A 17,114-nucleotide genomic window follows, 5' to 3' on the forward strand; every position below is an offset into this window, starting at 1 on the left:
TTGTTTCCTTAATTTCTCTTTCAGTTTTCTCATTATTAGTGTATAGGAATGCAAGGGATTTCTGTGTGTTGATTTTATATCCTGCAACTTTACTATAATCATTGATTAGTTCTAGTACTTTTCTGGTGGAGTCTTTAGGGTTTTCTATGTAGAGGATCATGTCATCTGCAAACAGTGAGAGTTTTACTTCTTCTTTTCCAATTTGGATTCCTTTTATTTCTTTTTCTGCTCTAATTGCTGTGGCCAAAACTTCCAAAACTATGTTGAATAGTAATGGTGAAAGTGGGCACCCTTGTCTTGTTCCTACAGGCCAATATCACTGATGAACATAGATACAAAAATCCTTAACAAAATTCTAGCAATCAGAATCCAACAACACATTAAAAAGATCATACACCATGACCAAGTGGGCTTTATACCAGGGATGCAAGGATTCTTCAATATCCGTAAATCAATCAATGTTATACACCACATTAACAAATTGAAAAATAAAAACCATATGATTATCTCAATAGATGCAGAGAAAGCCTTTGACAAAATTCAACATCCATTTACGATAAGAACTCTCCAGAAAGCAGGAATAGAAGGAACATACCTCAACATAATAAAAGCTATATATGACAAACCCACAGCAAACATTATCCTCAATGGTGAAAAATTGAAAGCATTTCCTCTAATGCCCGTGTGTTTTAAAAGGAAAGCTAGAGTGGCAAGACCAAGACCATGGTTTTGGGAACCCAATAGTTGACAGAATGTTCAGTTTCTAGATGTCCTAATTTAGAGCCCTATGACAATGCAAAAGATGCAATTGTGTGTTACCTGTTGCTTTATCTTTAAATGAGGGAGAACTGTTCAAGCAATAACAATAATATAAATAATATGTACTTTGCAACTTCTAGTGAGGATTAGGTGAGATAATGCTTGAAAAGTGATAATCTGGGTCTGGGATCTGGGTAATATAACATTTCCAGGTATTGCACATATGAAAACAAAAGAATCAAATGTTTGGAAAGAGGGAATGCAAACAGCCCTCCTCTATCTCTGACCTGCTGGAGAAGGTTCTACTTCTGTCTGTCTAGGTTTTTCCCCTTCCCTGCCCCCCATGACAAAACTGGGAGGAAATGTGGAAGGGAAGAGCTCGAGTCTACATCTAGAAATGGAACTTTAAAATGTGAGGGTGCTGGACAAGTAGATGTGAGAGTGCAGAGGGAATTTTGAAGTCCAATTTGCCTCCTTTGTGGGGCTAAATACTATAAACTGCAATTTGCATCCATTTATTTCTCATTATATCCGAGGCTATAACATGAGACCAGGAACATAGTAGATGCTCAATAAATAGGTGTTGGATAATGAATGAGGATATGAATCATTATGGAACTAGTTTTGGTTGTGTATCTCTTTATCTTCTGAGGCTGAATCACACTCACAGTCACTTCACTCATTCTTAGTTAATTCATCTATTTCTTCATGGAACCCCCTTATCTTTACATGGTTTATGGATGCCCCAGGCAGACTGAATATCATTTTTCCTTTCACTGTTTAAAGAGACTAGTGTTTGGGCATTTTGAGTTGCAGAATTTCATAATTCTTTCAGTTACACATCTCTTGAGACCCCGATTACTGAGACTATAAGCTCCTCTAGAACCATAAGAGTTTCTGTGCAAAGATATTGCCATTATGCATCTTGTGAAACGCTCCCCGCCTCCATCTTCAGCTCAACTCAACAAGTTTCCATTGAGTGCCCAGCGCTAAAAGTCTTAGATGGAAATTGATTCCCTACTCCTTTTATTTTAACTGTCAAAATCATAGACTACATTGTTTCTGACTGAAAACCCACTAACAGCTCCCTGCCAATCATCCCGTTGCTCCTTCCCAGTGCAGGCACTGCCTGGTACCATTATCAATGGGGCATCTATATTGTGAATGGTATTTATTACAAGAAAATCATGTGGCATAAAGAGAATAATTGCCTTCATAAGCATGTATTTTTTTACACTATGAGCTTCCCAATGGGAAGTCATACTGGGGAAAGCATAATTGCTAATTCCAGTGTTACACATAACTCTGAGGAGTGTTTCATGGTCCAACTCTCCGAGTGTCATTTCTTCCTGTGGAGCAGGAAGGAAATAAGCTTCCACTGAGGAATCTACACAGGGCCAGACCCTGTGAGTTCCCAGACATGTGTTTTGCCTTATAATAACTTGAGAAGTACATGGAATCATCCTCATTATGAAAAAGAACCAATTTCACCAGGCTTAAATAACTTCTCATAAAATCACCTCCTTATAATTATGTGAAATCAGGATGTAAGATGAAATTTCCTAGGGAATACACAATGACTCTTTATCCTATACTACTGTTTCTTTGGCCAAATTTAAGAAATGAAGTGTCCCCAAGAGCCACCTACCCCCAAATATTTTCCTCATCACTCCACTTCCCTATTTCAAAGTCCACCATTAAAATCATTCTTCTAAGGCTGGAGTCTTCTTAGGCTTCTGCTAAAATGGGGAATGTCTAGTGCAACCTCTTTTTTTTCATGCTTGTGTGTGTGTGTTTTATTTATTTTTAATTGAAAGATAGTTGCTTTACACTGTTGTGTTGGTTTCTGCCGTACATCAGCATGAGTCAGCCACAGGCATACATATGTCCCCTCCCTCTTGAACCTCTCTCCTACCTCCCACCCCTCCCGCCCCTCCTGGTTGTCACAGAGCAGCGGTTTCAGCTCCCTGAGTCATGCGCAAACCGCCACCGTCTGTCTGCTTCACGTGGATAGCGCGCGTGCGTCCCTGCCGCGCTCTCCACTCGTCCCACCCTCTCCACTTGTCCCACCCTCTCCTCCCCCGCTGTGTCCACAAGTCTGTTCACCATGTCTGCGTCTCCGCTGCTTCCTGCAGCCTCTTTTTAAGTCAAGGAAAATTTATAGAATTTAGGTCGAAATGCACTCAGAATAATTTACAAAACTCCTATATACAAAGCTGGTATATTTAACACCAGGTTCCGATCATTTCTGAAGCATTGAAACTCCCCCTTTAGCTCTGGGGAGGTCTGAGATCTGACAGACTAGGGAAACACTGCCTTTCCCAGGATAACTGAATGTGGTCGCAAAGATCCAAGGTGCTACACAGATCCTGCATTTGGTGGACTGGAGTTCACACTGGGTGCCGTTCACGTCCCCAGTATACGCTTGCCTAAGCCCAGGTTCAGACCTCAGCTCCACAACCTTCTGCCTGATTAGCTTTGGTAGTTAATCTACAGAAGTTAATCTACAGATAAATCAGTTAATCTACAGAAGTTTAGTTTCCTCATGAAAAATCGGGGATATTTCTATCTCTCTCTTAGTGTTACAGGATTAAACAAGATGGTTCTTCAAAGCACTTAGCCTAATACTGGACACAGAAAGAGTAGTCAATATGTGGCAATAATAATGGTAGCCATGGTTGTTGCTGTCTTTACTATTATTATTATCCAATACATATTATCCATTATTCAATAAGCTCCAATAGATCTGATTAAATGCCCTCTCCCCACCAATTGCTTTCTTCAGCATTCCTCAGTGCAAAACGTGAGATGTGCTTTGATGATAAAACAGAATGTTTACCTTATCTTCAAGACTCGTTTGTACCCAACATACAATTGTTTAAAAATTGCATTTTATTATAAAAATCTTCAAACCTAGTGAAAAGTTGAAGTTTGCAGTTGGCACGTGTGCACTCACCATCTAGATTCTGCCTTTAACATTTTATCCCCCGCATTTCTGCTGTCTCTCTCCCTCCATGCATCCCTCTATCCATCCATTATCTACAGATAATGAATTTCAAAGTGAATTGTAGACATTAATATACCTTCCTCCTAAATACTTTGGCATGCATATTGTTAACTAGTATTTGTGTATACTTTTTTCTCTTTTGATGTAAAATTTACCCATGGTGAAATTTATAAACCTTACATGTATATTCTCTGAGTTTAACATATGCACGCATCTTTGGAACCTAAACCCTTGTCAAGATGTAGAAGAGTCTCATTATCCCAGACAGTTCCCTCAAGCCTCTACCTAGCCAATTCTGACTCTCCCCCAGCAACCTCAAAACAACCACTGCTCTGATTATTGGGTACCATGGATTAGGTTTTTTCTGTTCTAGAATTTGGCATAAGTGGAATCATGCAGCATGCACTCTTAATGCCAGGCTTCCTTCACTCAACATGTTTTTAACGTTAACCCACATTGCACTAATGCTCCCTCTGAGAGTACAAACAACATTTTTTGAGTTGCTGCCAGCAAAAATCTTTCTCATTTTATCTTGCTCCATGTTAGACTTAAATTCCTATGCCATGCACACTTGTCTCACGGTCCCTGGCCCTCGCTTTCCGAGCTCAGGGCCTTTGCTCGCGGTCTTCCTCCCTGTGAGGCCCTGGCCTCTGCCACCCCTTTCCAGCATTCTCTCCAGGGCTCATCTCCAGCCCCAGCACCCCCCTGACTCCTCTGAGGACTACCACAAGTTTCTCCCTGAGCTCTGGACAGAACTCCCAGCTCACTGATGGGTGTTGCTGCTGGTGATGTGGTCCTGCTTGTTGACTAGGAGGGAATAGGGGATGGAGAAAGGAGGTGAGCATCCCAAGGAGGGGCACTCTTTACTTAGAAGAGCCAAATTAAGCAAGATAAGAGTGTTACCTGCAAGACCCCAAAGAGGAAAGGAGTGAGGAGAGAGAGAGAAGAAGAGCTGAGAGGATCAGCTCTGAGTGATGGATGTGAGTTGGGTTGAGGCTGATGGTTCAGAAGGGAGAGAGGGAAGCTGTAAGGACTAACTGCTCTCATATGTAAGTCGTCTAAGTACGAAATAACTGGACTGATTTTCCACATGGCTGGTGGAAGTGCTTCTCCTTGCTACACAGTCATGCAACATACATCTCATTTTCTCAAATAAACTGCAAGGAAGTCTCTTACTATTGACTGGGACAAAGTTTCATAAGGTGTTTATTTTGTTCCCTGTGGTGACCTGCACACAGGAGCCACAGTAGATACCCACTGATTGCAAATGACACCTCTCCCCTGACTATTGGTTGTAGCAATTAGTTTTATTGATATTTGGGGGGCTGATTTTAATGTGTATTTGACTGAATTGACCATCTCAGCCACTAGGCTTTGCAGCAGCTATGTCCACCAACTCTACCAAGAAAATGGGAACTGGAGACTTTTCCCATTTTATTACCATTTTACTACCATACCATGGTGACATCTCACCACGAATGTTCATGATATAAGGTCAATTTTTGTCTTAAAAATATGGTCTAGTATCAACCTCTGTTCCTGTTGCTCTAAAATTAAAACAGAACACTTTGTACCCAAAGTTTTGTCCCTCGGACTTCAAGCCTAGTGCTTACATCTGTTTATAAGCCAGCAATAACTCCCCTGGGCCTCCCTGGTGGCTCAGATGGTAAAGAATCTGCCTGCCAATGTAGGTTATGTGGGTTTGATACTTGGGTCGGGAAGATGCCCTGGAGAAGGAGGTGGCAACCCACTCCAGTATTCTTGCCTGTGGAATCCCATGGATAGAGGAAATTGGTGGGCTACAGTCCATGGGGTCACAAAAGAGTCAGACACGACTGAACCAATAAACCACCACCATCAGCAATATCTCCACTGGAGGAGGGAAAGGGTCCAACAGCCACTGGACATCAGTCTCTTACCTCTCCATGTTTCTTACTTCCCTAACCCGGTAGACGTCCACAATTAAGACAGATTCTTATTCAGTCTAACAAGAAGATCAGAAGCAATTCAGGGTCAGCAGACTCACTTTTATGCCTTTAATATTTTGTATTTTGCCAATATTTCAAGGTACTTTGAAGGTCCCCTGCTTTCTCATGAGGGCTGGGCACGAATGTTCAGGAGCGATCATTGTAATGATATCTCTCTGATTAAAAAGATAGCTAGTGAAATCGAGATAGAACATCAAATTCAGAAACATCATTAGCAGGATTCTATTTTGGCTGGGTCTAATCTTCTGCGGGGTCACCATGTTGCCTTCAATGAGTCTGACCATTTTATATCATTTAGATTGAAACAGACCCATCATGTCACAGGCAAATGCCTTTATCATATTTAATTAGCCCAACACCACCATGTAATAATCTCCCTGGTAATTATCCCTTGCCAGCACTTGAAAGCATGAAGGAACAAATAAATCCTCCCAGCTGCAGGTATATGTAAGCTGTAACTTGGTGTCATGGCAGAAGAATATTGACAAGTTACTGTGCAATACTAATTATACTAAGAAAATGTAAATGGCTTCATCAAAAAAAGAAAGAGCCAGATGGAAGGTTTTATATACTGTATCCTCATATGTTAGGAAATGGGGTATTAAAAAGGCATCCCGCCCTCTGGATCAGAGAAGAAGGAGGAATAAAGATACCTGTGTCTTTACGGATGCCAGACTGAACCTCCAACTGGGGAAACTGTTTGGAAGGAGGTAACATTCAGAAGGACATTAGTGGCTGTTGGTATTTAGGTCTCATGATGCTACCCAGGACATAGGTGAAGGAATATTACTTAGGCTGATGCTGCCTTTTTCTTGGAACTGACCTGTTCCACGGGGCCCTGGGCTTTTCCTTCATGCTGGCAAATAATAAATTATTCACAAAAAGACACGTACCCACCATGTGGTGAATCAGTGGGCCTGCATTGAGCTGGTTTTTCTAATGCATCAGCAAGAACAGACTTACCTGAACGCATTGCAGTTAAAAAACAAAATTCAGTTGGAAACAATAGACTTAAATCTGCAACAGCACATGGCAGAAAGGAAATTTGATTTCAAAGGTGAGATTTGGCAAGCCTGTGAATGCATTCTGCAAACTGCACAAGGAATTGGATTTTTAATAAGCGTAGAGTTAGTTCTGAGTTCTCTTCTTCATGAATTGCATACCATCTCACCCAGCTGCTGTCTCCAGCTAATGTCACCAGAGCTGAAGTGACAGCCGAAGTGTAACTGTGGCTTGGGAATCATTTGCGTCTGATTCTCTGGCTAGGTTGGGCTGCTACCTGCCATAACACATGGCTGTTATTAGCCTTATTAGAAAACAAATTTGGAAACTATTAACCGAGAAGGGTGTTTGAATAGTAATGTTCTCCCTTACTTTCCACTCCTTATTACTTCATCTGTGTGTGTGTGTCTGTGTGTATGTAGTGCTATTGTTACTCAACCAGTCAATCAAAATGCTGTTTATTATAAAAGTAATTCTCCTTAATTAGAGAATATTTGAGACATAAAAAAGGAAGAGAAAGAAAAGCACTCAAGGGTTGCAGCCCAAACATGATCATTAGTAACAATTTACTGTAGTTATTTAGAGCCTTTTTCCTTTATGCATGCATTTTAAATTGGTTTAGTTTTTATATGGTTAGACTCATCATGAATCATATATTCAATATTCTGCTTAAAAATCATCATAAGTTTAGCCTATATAATTAAATTAGCTATAATTATGCTTTGAGCTGTATTACCATTCCATACATAGATATCATTTTATAATTTTTACAGTCAGTTCTCAATGGCTACATAATATTCCTCTGTTTAGATATATCATATTTTGGTTAAGTATTTCCTTATTGTAGCATTCTTGAACTCAGTATTCTCAGTGTTTTTTTTTTTTCTTTGTAAAAAAAATTTTCTTTGTAAAAAATTTAAGCTGTGATTTTGGTATAAATTAAAATTTGTTTGCTTCATTTCATAATTCTTTTCACATTGTTTCACAGTTTTTTTATAAACATATTTTTCCTCAGTTCAGAAGCAAAGTTTTATTCTTTAATCAAACAATGAGAAAGTGCATGCTTCCTTGACAGGCCGGAAGGCCGTCCGGGGGCTTTACGGGGTCATCAGTCAGTGGGGAAGGGGCGGAGTTCTCACAGAGCGGAGCAGCTGTGGTGCTCAGGCTCCAGGTCTTAGATCCGGGCCCAGCATCCCTGCACGTGGCTCGCTGCCACCATCTTGAACTGAGTGTCGGGCGAAGCTTCTGCACTCGGTCCTCCGACCTGAGGTGTCAGCCCAGCTGTTTCGTACTTGGAAGTCTGGTCAGAGGCACTGGGTGTAAGATCTCTGTAAGTGGTCCCAGTGAGCAAGTGAAACTAGACAGGACCTAATGAAGCTCTGGTTCTTGATGTCTCATCGCAGAAAAAAATTCAGTGACAGACCAGGTGATAAGTAAGAAGTGGATCTATTTAGAGAGAAACTTAACTCCACAGACAGTGTGGGCCATCTCAGAAGGCCAGTGCTGCCTTGAGAGAAACACACTCCAGAGAGTGTGGGCTGTTGTAGTTGAGAGTGTCCTATGAACATAATTTTCAATGGTCATATATTTTTTAAAGGCAGAAAGCAGCCTTTCCATCAGGCGGAAAATTAATCAGCCCTGACAGAGAAGCAGAGCTGAGCATGGCGGCCTGTAATTAAGGGATGCATGCCCTTCGGATTATCTCGTTAGTTTATCAAGAAAACATTTATTATAATTAATTCTCAGACAAGTTCTACCACTTCAAACCTACCCAACAAGGACTCTGAATCTGTCCACTCCGGGCAAAGCAAGACCTTCCGCTGGGTCCCCTGGATTTGGGCTGACTTTGCGCCTCCAAACAACCTTAGCATGATGTCTTATCTTAAGCAACCGCCTTATGCAGTCAGTGGGCTGAGTCTGACCACTTTGGGCATGGACTTGCTGCACCCCTGGTGGGATACCCAGCCACCCCTTGGAAACTCTGGCAGGAGAGGATGATGTTCACCCGAGTGCAGCTGGATGTGCTGGAAGCACTGTTTGCTAAGACCCGATACCCACACATCTTCACGTGGGAGGAGGTGGCACTGAAAATCAACTTGCCTGAGTCCAGGGTACAGGCATGGTTTAAGAATCAAAGAGCGAAGTGCCGCCAACAGGGGCAGCAACAGCAGAATGGAGGTCAAAACAAAGTGAGACCTGCCAAAAAGAAGACATCTCCTGCCTGGGAAGTGATTTCAGAGGGTGGAACAAGTGGCCAGATCACTCCCCCTTCTAGCACCTCAGTCCCAGTCATTTCCAGCAGCAGTGCTCCTCCATCTGTCTGGAGCCCAGCCATCCCCCCATTGTCAGATCCCCCGTCCACCTCCTCTCCCTGCATGCAGAGGTCCTACCCCATGACCTATACTGAGGCTTCAGGTCATAGTCAAGGATATGCTGGCTCAGTTTCCTACTTTGGGGGGCATGGACTGTGGATCTTATTTGAGCCCTGTGCATCACCAGCTTCCTGGACCAGGGACCGCACTCTGTCCCATGGGTACCAATGCAGTCACCAGCCATCTCAATCAGTCCCCAGCTTCTGTTTTCACCCAGGGATGTGGAGCTTTAAGCTTGGGTTTTAACTCAACCACTGATTGTTTGGATTATAAGGACCAAACTGCCTCCTGGAAACTTAACTTCAATGCTGACTGCTTAGATTATAAAGATCAGACATCTTCGTGGAAATTCCAGGTTTTGTGAAGACCTGTGATCTTCACAAAAATCATCTTTTTGTGGGTGATTTTTAAATATACTGTGCTGGACATTCCAGTTTTAGCCAGGCATTGGTTAAAAGAGGTAGATGGTATGATGCTCAGACTCATCTTCTGATCAATGTCCTTGAAGGCATAGAAGGAAAATGGAAGGCCTTAGTGAGGGCCTACCGACCAGCTACCAAAATAGACAAATCAGCCTACTTAATACTTAAGGTCCTGTCATAGTTCTAGGTCATTGGTTTTCCTGATTCACAAGGTGATCGAAAGCAGTCTAGCCATGTGCAACCAAATACCACCAAAAAGAAACAAGCATAACTAAATTGTGAGGGGAAGGAGGGAAGGACATAGCCTTCTTAAGCAGAGGTGTTCCAATGTTTTAGCTAATCCATGGCTGAATCTTAGGAATGGACAGTGTCTCAAGCTCATTCACGTTTCATGACCAACTGGTAGTTGGCACTGAAAAGCTTTTCAGGGCCGTGTGAACTGTGCGACTGACTGTCCTAGTTGCATTACTTTATTTAAAAACTAATGTTAATAAGGAGACAATATGTAGTTTAAGAGACAGTCAGTGTGTGTCTCATAGAAATGGTACATCTGTGGTTTTTAGTCTGTGCTAGACTTCAAAACTGGGATCTCCTGTTATTGTGTGCAACCTTGAACTCCACCTCTGCAGGGTTTCTTCTGTGATTAAATAGGTTATAATTATAAGTAAATTCAGAGCAACTGAGTACTTATCTAAAAAGATTACCTTTGGCTGGAGGTGAGCTACACTGAAACTTTACAACAAAATGTCTCTGGACAAGGAGAATGAGAGAAGAGAAACGAAAGGACACTAATTCATCATGTAATTTACTGTTGGTAAGCCCAGCAGTAAAGAGACATTGGTCAATTGCTCTGACCCTGATGAATTTATAAACTGAGATCATCATTGTTTATGCTTGCAGATGTTAACTGGAAAAGTTATATATGCATAAACCTTTCTTCCTGGCTTGGCAGATATGTATAATTATATTAAAATGGTTCTAGCACACACACACACACAAAAGCCTCATAACAACTCCTTGGTGTTTAACTCCTTTAGCTACTCGTTTGTGTCCAGCTACTGAGATGAAGGTGCTTTCTAACTTTTTAGAATATTAAATGATAGTTTCATTAGTTAATCAAAATGCATTATGTACCAATTATATACAAAGCACTAGGCTAAACTGGTTATATGTGTGCTTAAAGCTTTTTCAAGTTTAGGAAGCTTTACTTAGGATGTCTAAGATAGGTGCCATTGAATCAAGTGGGGTGTGTGCTTTTAAGGTTGTGGGTAGATGTTGCCTGATGGCTTTGGTGAAGCTCTGTTATTAATCTGTTTTACCACCAGCACTTCATGAGTGCTTGTTTCACCACTTCTGGGCAATAAATGTTATTTTCCCCCATGAGAAGAAGGTAGAGACCGTGGCACAAGGATCTTTACTGGATAATGAACAAAATGTTGGTCCTATCCCTTTGCACGGTCCTCGTTACTTGTTATCCTCCATTGAGCCCTGACTGCCCTGGTTTTGGGTAAGATGGAGCTCAGAAACAAGGCATGCTTGGATTTTAAGGTCACAGAGCTGGTCAACTGGGACCATAGCTTTTCCAGAAGACTCGTTCCCTCTGCAGAGGGAAAGATAAATGGAGGTCCATTTCAAGAAAGAACAGCCGAAGAGCTTAAACTCTGATTCCAAAGGGTGGTGAAAGCTCAGCAGGACTTCACACAGTCCTCCTAGCTGAGAGGACTCAGTCATCAACTATTCCAAGTGAAGCTCTGACCTGGAAGGCAGGACAGACACTGTCTTTAGTAACAATAGGAACCACAGCAGCATTTATGGAAGACATATCATGAGCCAGACTCGGTGCTAATCCTCCTGGATGACTCATCTTTTTTCACTCTCCCCATAACCCTAGTCATAGGGACTTTGTTGTTGCTGTTCAGTCACTAAGTCATGTCCGACTCTTTGTGATCCCTGGACTGCAGTGCACCAGGCTCCTCTCTCCTCCACTGTTTTCCAGAGTTTGCTCAGATTCATGTCCATTCAGCTGGTGATGCTATCCAACCATCTCATCCTCTGCTTCCCCCTTCTCCTTTTGCCTTTAGTCTTTGCCAGCATCAGGGTCTTTTCCAACGGATTGGCTCTTCACATCAAGTGGCCATATTGTTAGAACTTCATCTTTGGCATCAGTCCTTCCGATGAATATTTGGGGTTGATTTCCTTTAGACTTGACTGGTTTTATCTCCTTGTAGTCCCAGGGACTCTCAAGAGTCTTCTCCAGCACCATTATCTAATAAGGCAGGGACTTATTAGGCCCCTTTTATAGATGAAGAAATATAAACTCATAGAGCTTAAATAACTTTCCTAGTCATACAGTTTGTAACAGAATCAGGACCTGAACTCAGAGCTTTAGAAGGCACGTCCTTGAAACTGTCAGTTTGGTTCCTCTGAAGCTGACTGCGGATGAGATGTTATGTTAAAGTGACCTGTTAGAAAGATTCCTAGGCAACACGGATAGGGAGGTGGGGAAGTAAAACTGGGAAAGGGGAGGGTGAGCAAGGGTGTGGTGTCAGGCTAAGTCCTAGAGAGGTAAATTTGGCCTAATCCCCCAGGGAAACTGGAGAGTTGTGGGTGGCACTTCCATGTTGGCCCATTACGGGGGAGGGGTCTCGAGTGTTTATACTTCTGAACCAACCAGTCCAACCAGTTCTGGAGGCTTCTAGGATGAGAGACAAGCAGGAACGTAAATGCCCAGACACTTCCTGTCCTCCCTGATTACAGGCAAAACATATCCTGGCAGCCAGGATGCAGCCTTTGTAAAAGAGAAACACAGAGGCCCATGGTGTGCAGGCACTGGCTTGAAACTAACTGTTCATGAGTGTTGGATGTTAAATTGTTAGGAATTTTGCAAGCTAGTTAACCTCACATTGATAGCTTGAAATCAGCCACGGTGGGAGTAGTTACACCATGGAAATTGGCTTACATTACAAATTAGGGTTCTCCCATCCCCAGAGGTGGTTGTTAAATATTTACCGGCATACCACCGCAGGTGCTGGCTATTAGGAATGAATGCACGCTGGGACTGGTGTGCAGTAAAGTGGCAAAGAGGTCTGAGGGGATGTGGATGGAGCACTGATACTATCTGCCGCCTTCCTAATCTATAGCAAGCTCCTCCCCAACCCTCCTGCAGTCACACACACACACACACACACACACACACCCCTCCTCCAGTCACACACACACGCACACACACGGCAAGGCAGGGGGCCCTGAGAGGAAGGGAACTGGTGAGAAGGAGGGTGACCAGCTGGATTTCAGGGCAGAGTCACATCTCTGAAACTGGACAGGGCTGGGGTAGGAGGAATCACAGACAAACCTAGGAAGAAGCTAGATAACAGCTAACGGAACGAGTGAGCATTTTATGGTGCCGGACACTGAGTTAAATGCTTCATGCTGGTGACTCTTCATGGGAGCCCTAAGAGGGAGAATTTACCATCATCTTCACCATCTCGTTTTTACAGATGATGAAACTGAGATTTAGAGAGGTAACTTGTCCAGCATCATAGGGAAAGAATTGAGCTTTGAATACATTAAGTCAGATTTCAAAGGCAAATCTTTTTTAAGGCCAGAATACTTTCCTGGGAAGTCAACCCATGAGCCAGTGAGATGGGGGTATAAGGTGGTAAAAGGTTCATCAGGATGCCCCAGTATTAATACCCTAATCTTACACAGTCTGATTGTCAGAAAAGGAAATGTAGAAGGAACACCAAAGCCAGAAGTAGTGGTTGGGTCTTGGTGTGGAAAGGATGGTACCCATCTCCCCTCAAGTGATAGAGTTCCAGATACACTGTCTTCCTCTCTCTGAATCAGCTCAAGGCTGGGACCCATCACACAGGATGCAGAGGCTGAGAGAGGCTGAAAAACCTGGGATATGGGCTGAGCCAGTGGACACATTTTCAATCAGGCTTGTCTGAATTCTCTTGTGGCAGCAAAGATAAATGTCCCTCTTATTCTCTGTGGTTTTCTCTGCCACTCTGTGAACGTCCCTCGTCTCCTTCCTCTGGTTTGCCCATCCCTGGATTGATGCAGTGGTCAGCAGCAAGGAAGCGCAGCAGGGTCTTGGAAGTTGCCACTCTAGCTTCATCACTGCCGAGCTCTGCGCCTCGTGCTTTGGTGCCCCAGGGATCCTTTGACACTCTTTGACACGAGTGGTTTTGTAGGGGGAAGAAGTGGAGGTACTTGTCTCTGGGACACAGTGGAGGCATCTGAAAATTTCCTCTGAATATTAGCTCATTCCAGTTTTCTGTTCGGGGTTTTTTATCTTGGGCCTTATTCCGTAACAGTCTAAAGCTGCCGTTCAAGTGTCATTGTTCTCCAGTACTTTTGCACTTTCTTCTCACTTACAAACATAAAGCAACTTCACTGAAGCAAATTGAACATAAAACCTTTCTTATTTTGCCGGTTACATTTTTTTCATTTTTTTAAATTTAATTTAATTTTATTTTATTTTTTAACTTTACAATATTGTATTGGTTTTGCCATATATCAACATGAATCTGCCACAGGTATACACGTGTTTCCCATCCTGAACCCTCCTCCCTCCTCCCTCCCCGTACCATCCCTCTGGGTCATCCCAGTGCACCAGCCCCAAGCATCCAGTATCATGCATCAAACCTGGACTGGCTACTCATTTCATATATGATATTATACATGTTTCAATGCCATTTTCTTAATTCATCCAAGAATATTGTTTTCCTTTACATCTAATTATTCAATGGAGCTTCCTTTTAAAAAAAAAAGTCTGTCTACCACTAAGTCAAGAATGTAGGTCTGGGGCCATACTGCCTGGGTTTGAGACCCAGATCTTCCATTTACTGTGTACAACTTTAGATCTGTTCCTTACTTTCTATATGTGTTGGTTTGTCCATCTGTAAATTGCAGCTACTTAACAGTACTTTTCTCACAGGTTATTGGGAGAGAGAAGTGGGTGCATATGCACAGAGCCCTTAAAAATATGTCTGGCCCAGAGTAAGTGCTGTGTATTGTCAGCTACAACCATGTATTCTTCAAGTTTTAATCTTGACCTTCAAGAAAGAATTCTTTTATTCAAGAAGCATTTATTCAGCACTTAGCATATGCTTGTTTTTTTGCTATGCTTTTCCTTATCTATTTTGTCTACTACAACTTAATTCTCACCACTGCACGTGTTAAAGTCATTATTGTTCTTGTCTTCTGGGGTCTGAACCCTGGAAGCTCCATGTGCCAGGTGTGCTGCCCAGGATTGGTGAGGCTGTGCTGTAACCACAGACGAGCACAGGTCTCAGAATTTGTTCACAACACAGGTTTAGTTCTCTCTCTTGAGAAACCAAGTCAGGGAGCACTCCCCCGTGAGGGGGCTACGTGAGCGAGGCTGCCCTCTCTAATTGCCCCTCCAGGACTAATTGTGCTCCTACAATTGCTACCGCTCAGAAAGAGCATTGGGAAAGTCTCCTCGGAAATGCTGTGACCTGGAAAGGAAAGGGGCCACTTCTGCCTACAGCCCACATGCAAGAGCACCTCGAGGTCTCTGCCCAGTGGTCTTAGGAATCGTAACCCTCCTACGTGCCTGGAAGGAGAACAGGGCAGGGTGCAGTGGGCGATGGAAGTCTTCACCACCCACATGTGATTTTGAGCGCAATGCTTAGCCGTTCTAAGCCTCAGTTTCCTTATTCGTGAAATGGGAATGGAAATTGTACCTACTACTACTACGTATAGTTGTGATACCGAGTGAATGAGATATGAGAATGTAAAGCTTTTAGGACAGTACCTGGCACACAGGAAACAGCCATTTTGTGGTCACTAGTATCATTCTCTGCAGGAGAATAAACAGTGCTTCGTAAATCAGGGGTTTCCATAGCCACCGCTTTGGATTCAATCATGAGTGAACTTGAGTTTCAGCTCTGTCACTTACTGTCTGTATGAGCCTGGGAAGTATTTTGCTTTCTCTTACCTTCACTTTCCTCATCTACAAAATGGAGTGGACTCATACCCTTCTCATAGGCTGTGTCAAGGGTAAGATCACTAACATGTATTGATTATTCAGTAAGATGAGCCAAGTGTTTAAAATCTGGTGCATCAGCTGAAGAAACTGAGCCACAGAGAGGTTAAGTAAGATGCTTGACGGTCTCTAGTATATTGGTGAACATTGGAGCTAGGATTGAAAACCAGGTGGTTTGGCTTCTCAGCCAATGACGTTAACTCATACACCTCACAGCCTCCCGGAGACCCCACTAAGAAAGCTCCCAGCACAGGGCCAGATACACTGCTGATCCCCTCAGCATCAGTGCATTCCTTCTTTGCTTGAATGCATGCTGAAGAAAATATCCTTTAGCTTGTTCCTGGACTAGATTCCTTTTGAGACATATACTGTTGGCTGTTTTCTGTGAATGGATGGAGGTATGAAAAGAGGAATAGGAAAGGGTAGTATTTATGCCATGTGCCTTTGCAAGAGTCTCAAAACCTGTATACAAAAGAGCCTAGCACAGAGTTGGTGCTCACTGAGCAGGAGCCCTTGATTATTTTTAATAAGCGGTCATGCTTATGGGGGGTCTCAGGAAAGTGGGACACGCAAAAGGACCGGATGGACAAAGTGGCAGATTTACTAATACACAAGCAGCCTGCAGGCAGGAGGCTTCTCACGTAAGAGTCTATTCGGTTTTGGAAGCACTGGCTTCAACTGAATGAGGAGGTTAAATCCATACTCTGTGTTCTAGTTCCATTGTACCTTGATGGGATGACTATGAAGTTGGCTTTCTTACCAGAGTAAACACCGGTAATTAAAGGTATAATAAGACATGGGGGAACTGTCTTGGGAAAGAACTGGTGAGGAAACTTCATTCTGCCCTTTCTCTACCAGGGAAGAGGTAGGGGGTTCCACTTCCTGCTTTAGTGCAGATAGAGAACTAAGTGTCCTAGCACTTTGCACACAACTAAAGCCCTGGAAATTTTGGTTAAACCCTGAGACTCAGTTACCAAGCTCAAAGTCAGTTTCTGCTATGTGCCAGATACTGTGCTTTTCACAGACATCCACTTTACCTTTCTCAGAAAACTGATGAAACCAAGGTTCTTATACCTACTATACAGATGAGGAAGTTGAAGATCAGCCTAGCGAGACCTGATGTCAGTCCAAATGTTGTAGAACGGACAATCAAAAAGATGTAACATTGCGGATATGTAGTATCAAGATGGTTCCAAGGCCTTTATGTTCCGTAACTCCACAGCATGTTCTTTGTGAATGGTATCCCCTAGAGCTGGGCAATTTGAGGAGCCCTGTGTGGGCATGAGCTGAAACATTAAGTAGATGCAACAGGCCTTGTCTTTCCTGACAGTTTTGTACTCTGGTCCATAACATCTCTATGTTGCTTGTCTAATGCTATGTAACAAATTACTCTAAGACTGAGTAGCTTAAAATTGCAAAATTTATTATCTCAAAGCTTCTGTATGCCAGAAATCAGATGAGGAAACTGAGGTACAGAGAAGTTGCCCAACATCACATAGCTGGTTGGTGCTTAGGTTGGTGCTCTGGCTACATACAGGCTGCAGTCATCTC

At 42.8% G+C, this 17,114-nt stretch overlaps 1 protein-coding gene and 1 pseudogene across 3 annotated transcripts in view; both read left to right on the plus strand.

Annotated features, from left to right (window-relative positions):
• Positions 1 to 17,114, plus strand: part of CDH13 (cadherin 13) — a 1,010,942-nt gene that overhangs the window by 119,641 nt on the left and 874,187 nt on the right. The gene's annotated exons all lie outside the window — the stretch shown is intronic.
• LOC147353006 (homeobox protein OTX2 pseudogene) overlaps positions 1 to 17,114 on the plus strand; it is a 39,890-nt pseudogene continuing 22,776 nt past the window's right edge. Inside the window, exon 1 of the transcript XR_015145302.1 lies at positions 1 to 17,114. This exon is cut by the window's right edge and continues 22,776 nt beyond it. The product of XR_015145302.1 is annotated as a homeobox protein OTX2 pseudogene (transcript).

This window comes from Bos grunniens, chromosome 18 (assembly GCF_055505025.1).
Source record: "Bos grunniens cultivar Pamir isolate PY7600 chromosome 18, Bosgru_T2T1.0, whole genome shotgun sequence".
Taxonomy (NCBI): Eukaryota; Metazoa; Chordata; class Mammalia; order Artiodactyla; family Bovidae; genus Bos; species Bos grunniens.